This window comes from Sceloporus undulatus, chromosome 6, assembly GCF_019175285.1.
Source record: "Sceloporus undulatus isolate JIND9_A2432 ecotype Alabama chromosome 6, SceUnd_v1.1, whole genome shotgun sequence".
Lineage (NCBI taxonomy): Eukaryota > Metazoa > Chordata > Lepidosauria > Squamata > Phrynosomatidae > Sceloporus > Sceloporus undulatus.
Window position 1 is genome coordinate 154,521,652 of NC_056527.1, and position 9,496 is coordinate 154,531,147.

Consider the following 9,496-nt stretch of genomic DNA (forward strand, 5'->3'; position numbering starts at 1 on the left):
TGAAAAAATCTTGCCATGAAAGCTCCATCATAGCTTTCCCTTAGGGTTGCCATAGTCTGAAAAATGACTTGAAGGAACACAATAACAATATACGTAAATATCTCTGTACATGTTGAGAGCAGAGGATCCTTCCCATCTGATCACAGCTTGAGACAGTTCAGGATTATAAGGCTGTTGCCCCTTCAGAACAGAGAAAAAAACAGTATAGGTGGACTGCTTAGCAGAATTCACACTAGCATCCCTAACCAGGTCTCTAATATAAATGTGGAGAGATTGATACAGGCAAGGAGGCAAAAATAGTTCAGAGGAGCCAGATAGAAAGCAAAGGATATTATAGTAAGATTAATGGTGTTAGAGAGGGCAAGGGAGATAACTGAGTGAGAGAAACAGAGATAGATAAAGAAGTTGGGGACTGACAGATAGATGAAAAGATATAAACACATTAGACCAGAGGGGCGAAAGCAGGAATGAGTTATAGGCTTTATTTTCTAAAGAAATCTCGAGCTTCTATTTCACCTTTTCGTTTGCAAACAAAAAAAATGCACTGCCTTTGACGGATGGGGCTGCAGGGATGATAGAAAGATCCTCACCTGTTCCTCCGTCTCGACTAATAATGCTGCCAGTGGTTTATGTTCAGTAACAGGGACATGTCAGGGGATGATGGATGCAGCAGTGGAAATGGGAGAAAAGCAGCCCAGGTCTGTTACCTCTCTCCTGGTGACAAAGAAATTTGAAGGGTTCAAAGAGAGTTATATAGGACATTTTGTGGATGGATGTAATTATAGAATATAGACAGACCTGCTTGGAAAGAGCTGCCAAAATATGCTTCCTTTATGGTGGTGTGTAATGTTCTTTGTTTATTTGTATATTCTTGTTTTAATCTGATTTTACTTAGATATATTACTTTTATACAAGTGTTTTATTAATATGTATACAACTCTGAGATACTTTTGGTCAAAGACCGTAAATCAATGTGTGTGTGTGTGTGTGTGTGTGTGTGTGTGTGTATTGACTGGAAGCTGTGGGTGTCTTAATGCATATGTAAGCACCAATATGGAAGTGCTCAGACATTATTGCCCAATGTGGGACAGCCAGATTCAGTTCAAGGTTGTAAAGTTTTGCATTGTGAATGTTGAACATGATTGCACTTGTGCAATGGACATGGATTTGCACTCCACATAGAATCATAGAGTTGGAAGGGACCACAAAGGCCATCTATTCCAACTCCCCTGCAATGCAAAACACACAACTACAACACTCCTGAAGGATGCTCTTCCAGCCTCTGGTTAAAGACTTCCAAGGATAGAGAATCCACCATTATCTGAGGCAATCTATTCCACTGTCAAATATCTATTACAGTTAAAAAATCTTTCTAATATTTAGGTGGAATATATTTTCTTATAATTTGAATCCCTTGGTTCATGTTCTAGTCTATGGAGCAGTAGAAAACAAACTTGCTAAATCGTCTACATGACATTCCTTCAGATATTTAAAGATAGTTATCATGCCACCTCATGTTACTATTCATTGTGCATGAAGATGCACATTCAGTCACAATTCACTAACAAGGTGACGTTACATTACCATCCTGTAGGCTTGCCCTCCAACATTGTCCTCTGTTACCCTCAGTGTTGGACTTCCATGACAACAACAGGTCCTTCCCAAAACTGCAGACGCAGTCTGCAGTCAGTCAGAAAAATCAGCAGTAGCAGAACACATTATAAACCATCCTAGGCACAAAATGCTGTTTGAAAACACTGAAATTCTGGATCATGCCAACAAATATTAGGTCAGAATGCACAGGGAAGCCATTGAAATCCACAAATACTTGGACACCTTCAACAGGAAAGAAGAATCCTACAAAGTAAATAAAGTTTGGCTACCAGTCCTGAAGGACACCAAAACCATAACTCAGCAAAATGCAAATGGAAAACCAGCCAGGGTCAGGGCCTTTCCCAGCAGACAATGATCACCAATTAACAGACACTGATCCTCTTTTGCATATCCTCCCACCCTGAGGCCCTGCCATCAAAGAACAATCACAAATTAACATGGGAAACACCTCCGTACCCAGGGTCACACAGTGTGTGTGTGTGTGTGTATGTAGCCTACTCTCTTCCAGGTCAGCATTCTCTGAAGATGCCACGCCACAGATGCTGGTGAAACATCAGGAAAAACTCTTCTAGAACATGGCCACATAGCCCAAACTCCCCCCCCCAAAAAAAAAACTATAATGGATGCCGGCCCATGAAAACCTCAACTTCACATAAGAAACCTTGTTGTTGTTGTTGTCGTTGTTGTCAGAAGACTTCGACAGTCCACTCAGAGGTCCCATCTTCTCTCCTTGCAACCTCTCTTGGTATGAGAGGGGGCTCATCATGTTATCTTGCAGTACCCCACTAGCTAGCAGAACAGACATCCATTGCTCCAGATGGCTGACTGCTGCTTAAGGTGGGTTTCAGGGAATGGATGGGGAGTTAATGTATAGCTACAACATTGTTGCCACATGTTTGATGCAAAATCCTGAGCCATTTTTTTGGGAGAGGGGAAATCTGACATTTCAATGGCAAATTTGTTATTATTTTTATGTGCCTTTAAGTCAACTCTGACTTGTGGTGATCCTGTCATAGGGTTCTCTTAGCAAGATTTTGTCAGAGAAGGCTTGCCATTACTTTCAGGTCTGAACAAGGGAGACATGCTCAAGGCCACCTATGGCGATTCCATGGCCAAGTGGGGATTTGAACCATGGACTTCCAGAAACCAAGGGCTTGTCTACATAGGTGATCTACGCCAAATTTCCTTCAGGTTGCTGTGTTCTGTTGGCATGATGCAGGACTATCTTCACAATGCCCTCAGCCAGTTCAGGCCTCCCTCCCCCTAACTTGTATTTAAATAACTCACTTTTTGCTGCTGGTTTTCAGCTGTCTTTGCACTGACAATGATGGCTGTCTTGACCTGTGGTATCTGCAAGTTGCCTGGCACCACCACTGTGGATGCAAGTTGTTCTGAGCTCAGAACTAAGTGCCCAGTGTTGATAAAATGCATGGCCACCTTGTTCTGATTTCAGAAGTGGTACTGGGCAATGAAAGGGGAGACATTTAGGATGGCAGATACACAATGTTTGCTGTGAAAGAGCCAAAATACCAAAGAGCTGCAAAAGAGAGCAGTTGGGGGGATTTTGTGAGAATTTGTGGGCACCCTGGAGTATTCTGGCAAGTGAAAATAGGGCCCAACACTCAAACCACTGCTACAACCTGACTTTTGTCAAATCGCATAGGTACCCTTTTTGTGTGTGAAACTTGGTCTCAGAGGGGTGGTATAGCCTTCCAAGAACAAAAAGCAGACACCTGGAGCTTCAGAAATCATCCTTTCCTGCTCTGTGCTCAAGCATGAAGTCTTTGGATCTTGATGCCCTTAGTCCTGAAGGAACAATCCTCCCTCAAATTGCTAATGCTGAGGTGCATTCGTCACTGTTGCCTTCCCTTCCCACACACAGGCATATCCTCAGAGAGAAAGTCATTACCTCTTGCAAGGTAGAAACTTTAAATGAATACAAATCCGTTATTTGCCTCTTTGATTTATCCTTCTATTTCCTCCCTGATGTATTCCGTCCATCATGTTGATAGCTCCTGGGGAGAATAAATGGGGACAGATGCTTGGCAGGACTGGGTCTGACGTCTCTTTTGGCATTTAGAGACTCTCTATGATCCCTTTGGGCCCGGTGAGAGGAGTTCAGGTCAAATGAGAAGAAGGGGATGTAGAAAGAGTACTTTTGGTCCTGCATATGTATTGCTCTGTCCGGTGCTTGGCCAAGATGAAATGCTACAGGGCAGAGGCTAACAGCTTCTATCCTAAACCTGCCAGGAGGTATAGATTGGGTCTCAAGACTTTCCCTGATGCCAGTACTTACATAGATCCGTAAATAAGTTGAGTCAGATTTTTAAGTCAATTATTTAACTACAATTTTTAGACCTATACATTAATAATAATAATAATAGTAATAGTAATAATAATAATAAATCCTGCCCCTTTGAGGTCAATAGGGGCGGCTAACAGTAATGAAATACAGTACAATACATTATCCATCAAAATCTATTTCCCTCCACCCCTTAACAAGTTATTAAATCAATTATAATTAAAACCAACAAATTAAAACAACATCAACACACACACACACACACACACACACACACACATATATATATATATATATATATAAAACAATAAAACCAAAATCAACATAGCATTGTCCTCTATCCCTGCCACCACACAAAATTGCGCAAATAAAGTGGGCAATGCTTACCTGTTCTACTGCGTCCATAATTCCTTCCATGTTCAGGCATAGCAGATAGAGGAACCCAAGCATGAACAGGAAGAAACTGAAATTGGTTGTTGATTCCATGAACGTCTGACCCGAGTACAGTACATAAAGCACTTCGATCGGGCTCTGACCTGTGTACAAAGACCATATGTATACCAAAAGGAGGACTATCATCCCCCTGAAGTCAGCCATGGTGGGCTGCCAAAGGCCAACTGGACCCAGTGGGGCCTTACAGCTGAATTCAGCTACACTTCCCTTGTGAGGTCATTCTGGCCTGTCAGCTCAAGCCCATGTCTCCCAAAAACCCATGGCAACAAGGATTGCCTATCCTGACATTTGTATTTATTTACTGCTAAGAGTAGAATAATACGTGTTTGATACTAGCAAATAACAGCTACAGAGAAAAAGCAATCTTTGGAAGCCAACAGCAGGAAAGTATATCTGAAGCTTTCCATGCCATTCTGCATGTTTACTCAGAGGTAACACAGTCCAAAAATCAAGTTCACACCAGCCATTTCAGAAGATAGCAGGACATTCAGAAGATAGGAGGTCATCACGGGGATGAACTGTGGAATATTGAAGAGATGAGGATACAGTCTGTCTAGGCGAAAAACAAAAACACTTACGTGAACTGAATCAATGGATTTGCATAACTGATGACTGAACATTCATCCACTAATTCAGTGTATATACACTTGTTGAGACTACCAGTAGGATGTCAGATCTTTGTTTTGACTCCTTCAAAAATATTATGTATTACCTACGAATATAACCAGTCTCATCACACAAACAGGGATCACTGTAGGGCTTAAGAGTTTTTCCCAAGCATTTTCTTGCTCTCTCTCAGAATGTGTACTGTACATGAAACACCATGGACCATTGCCTGGATTGTGATATATGATGAGTCTTTTGAATGTTTCATGAAGCTCTCCATTTGGTCCAATGCAAGTATGATATAGTGGCTTGAGTGTTGAACCTGGACTCTGGGAAACCATGGTCTGAATTCCTGATCAGCCATGGAATCTATCCTCTGTGAATTTTGTTCAGTCCCTTTTTAGGCTAAATATCTTGCAGAACTACAAACCCCATGCTTTCATAGCATTGAGTTCAACACTGCCCATAAAATCAGATAAAGAGAGTGGGGTGGTTTAAGACTGACTGCAATTTTTGAGACATTAGGCTCCACAAGGAGAGGCAATTCTGAAAGTCTAATAAACATATGAAATCCATTTTATTTTCAAAGAGCATCGTTATTAGAAAGGAATATTAATAATATTAATATTAATATTAAGTATCAAAGAAATTATGATGCATCTTTTATAGAATCATAGGATCCTATTTATTTTACAGGAGCATTAACTAAATTGTTTTAAAAGCAAGTTATGCCTCTTCTTGGAGTTCAATGTTTTGTATTCTCGTCTCCTCTGACGGAGGTTTAGGTCTATCAAACATGGTGGTTGCATCACTACTAGGATTTCCAGTGACCACTATCCAGTAGTTCTTGTCTTCTTCAGCTTTATGGTTATCCAGATAAGTGTGGCAGTTGACTTCCTTTTCAAAGTATGTCCTTTAAATAAAATGAACAGCAGGTCTACAAGTGTACTACACTATGCTCACCCTCATACAGTAGTCATGAAGTGGAATAAAACACAGGCGTGGTATTCAGGTTGGATACCTAGCAGTGGATAAGTAAGGAATTTTTATTTTAATTGTGAGATGAAAAACATTTATTTGGCATGTTAGATCTGATGTTGGATCACTTTCAAGTAACACTCCTGACCTGAATGAAGCTGTGGTCATCAAGTGACTCATATACATTTGGCAGCTTTTCCAAGATTACTTAGGACCCAAACAGACAGGTCAAAATAAAGCTGCTTCGGGTCACTTTGGAGGTATGCAATTTCAATGACACATGCATCTTAAGAGGCCAGAAGCTGTGCCAAATCTGCACTCCAATGCTTAGGACATGGAGCATGGCTTTGGCATGGCTTCCAGCCTCTTAGGATGCATGCATCATTTAAATCACATACCTTCAAAGTGACCTGAAGCAGCTTTATTTGGGCCTGTCTGTTTGGGCACCTGAAAGATGGCCACCCAACTCCCGTTTTAAAATCTCCAAAGGAGGAGACTCCACCATACTCCGAGGAAATGTCTTCAACTGTCCAACAGTTCTTACTGTCAGGAAATTCATCCTAATGTTAAGGTGGAATATCTTTTTCTGCAGTTTGAATCTATTGCTCCAGGTCCTGTTCTCTGGAGCAGTGGAAAACAAATTTGCTCCATCTTCTGTATGACATCCCTTCAAGTCTTTAAAGATGGCTATCATGTCACATCTTAACCTTCTCTTCTCCAGGCTAAATTTCCCCAGTTCCCTGTCACCCACCTGTGGACACACATCAGCTTCTCAACATCTTTCTGGGGATATGGAGCCCAGAACAGGACACAGTTCTCCATGTGAGGCTTAACCAAAGCAGAATAGAGTGGTACTAATACTTCCCTCGATCTTCAAGGCTAGTTCGGATCCCAGTTTGTACTAGAGGAGGAAAAGTCAACTTTTCTTCATGGCTGTGCTGTTTTCAAAGTGTGGTGTGTGACTTTTAACACTTTGGCTATGGTCACATGTGGCCAGAGACTCTCACCATAGGGTGGCATTTTCAGATTTTGGGTTTCTGGCCTATGGGTTTGTGTTCTGGGGTGCTGTGCTCATGGCTGTGATTATTTGAGAGTGTGGGGTGGGACTTTTGCAAGTTTGGGCCAGAGAGTGTGACCATGGGGGTGGGGGTGGTTTCCAATTGTGGCTTTTGCTCATTGCCTGTGCCTTTTGTCCTTTTTAGGCTTGAGCTATGGCTCCCAAGCCAAGCGGTGAGAAGAAGAAGAGGGCTCCCTTGTCCTTGGAGGACAAGAAGGACATCATCGCCAAGCACGAGAGGGGCGTGCGCTTGGTGGACATTGCCAAGGAGTATGGACGCAACCCTTCGACGATTGGCACTGTCCTCAAGCAAAAGGAGGCCATCAGAGCTGTTGTGGCTCCAGCGAAAGGCGTGACGACCATCGCCAAGCAGAGGACACCGAGGCACGAGGAGATGGAGCGCCTGCTTCTCCTCTGGATCAAGGAAAAGGAGCGAGTCGGGGACACCCTGACCACCGCGGTCATCTGCGAGAAGGCCACCGCCATCTACGAAGACCTGGCCAGCAAGGAGGCAGGCGAAGGAACTTCTTCGCAGGAGGAGCCAGCCACCCTGGACTTCAAAGCATCACGTGGCTGGTTCGACAGGTTCAAGAGGAGGACCGGGATCCACTCTGTCGTCCGTCACGGCGAGGCGTCCAGCGCAGACCACCAGGCCGCCGAAGCATTCGTCGTCGCGTTCAAGGCCATGGTGGAGGAGGAAGGCTACGTCCCGCAGCAAGTCTTCAACTGCGACGAGACGGGCCTCTTCTGGAAGAAGATGCCTCGCCGCACCTACATCAGCCAGGAGGAGAGGAGACTGCCAGGCCACAAGCCTATGAAGGACCGCTTCACACTTGCGTTGTGTGCCAATGCCAGCGGGGACTGCAAGGTCAAGCCCCTGTTGGTGTACCACTCCGAGAATCCAAGGGCCTTCAAGGCACACAACATCCAGAAGGACAGGTTGCCAGTGATGTGGCGCTCCAATGGCCGCGCATGGGTCACACGCCTCCTTTTCGTCGAGTGGATCAACAGCGTCTTCGCCCCGACAGTGAAGCGGTACCTGGAGGAAGAGGATTTGCCCTTGAAGTGCCTCCTCCTCTTGGACAATGCTCCTGCGCACCCGCATGGCCTGGAGAAGGACATCCTCGCGGAGTTCTCCTTCATCAAGGTCCAGTTTCTGCCACCCAACACGACCTCCCTCTTGCAACCCATGGACCAGCAGGTGATCGCCAACTTCAAGAAGGTCTACACCAAGCACCTGTTCAAGCGTTGCTTCAATGTGACGGAGAGCACACAGCTGACCCTTCGTGAGTTCTGGAAGCAGCATTTTGACATCGTGGTGTGCTTGAAGATGGTGGACTTGGCCTGGCAGGCGATCACCAGGCGCAACCTGATTGCTGCATGGAGGAAGCTGTGGCCTGATGCTTCTTCCCTGGAAGGGTTGCAGGCCGAGGGTGCTGAGCCAGGTGAAGAAGAAGAGGTGCACGAGATCGTATCCATCGCAAGGTCCCTGGGACTCGAGGTGGACAACGACGACGTGGAGGAACTGATCGAGGAGCACAACGAGGACCTGACAACAGAGGACCTCAAGGCCTTGGCGGCGATGCAACACTCTGCCGTGGATGAGGACGTGCTCCATTTCGACAGGGGCCAGCAGGAGGAGGCTGCGGGGGCATCTTTGCCAACGGCAGACATTAAAGACATTCTGAGGCAATTCCACAATGTGGCTTCCTTTGTGGAGAAGCACCACCCTGAGCAGGTGCTGACCAGCCATGCCATTGCCCATTTTGATAATGTCTGCCTTAGCCATTTTAAGAACCTGCTTAAGGGCCGGCAAAGGCAGACATCCTTGGACCAGTTCTTCACTAGAGAGGGAGAACCGTCATCCAAGAAGGCAAAAGGTGACCCTTAAAAAAAAGGTGACCCTTAAAAAAAACACCAAATTTTTTTTTTAAATGGTTAAATTTGTTAAATTGGTGGCATTGGCTAACTTGGCTGAATTGGTTAAATTGCTTGAATTGGATAAATTGGCTGAAGTGGTTAAATTGCTTGAATTGGTTTAAATTTGGCTTTTTGGGCTGCCCCTCTCCTCCTCCTCCTCCTCCTGCCTCACTCCGACATGCCAGGACCAGATGCCAAGACCAGCAAAGGTAAGAAAAACACTTTTTTTCTTTATCCTTTAGAATGGGCCTGACCATGGGGTTGCATGTTCAGATTTTGGGTTTTTGGCCTTTGGGTTTGAGTTCTGGGGTGGTATGGTCATGGGTGTGATGATTTGAGAGTGTGGGGTGTGACTTTTGAAAGTCTGGCCTTGATTTGATGTGGGCCATAGAGTGTGGTTGCTTTTTAGATTTGGGGTTGCTTTGGTCATGGCTGTGATGATTTGAGAGCAGGTCCTCCTCCTCCTTCCCCTGCCTCACTCTGAGATGCCAAGACCAGCAACACTTTTTTTCTTTATCCTTTAGAATGGGCCTGACCATGGGGTTGCATGTTCAGATTTTGGGTTT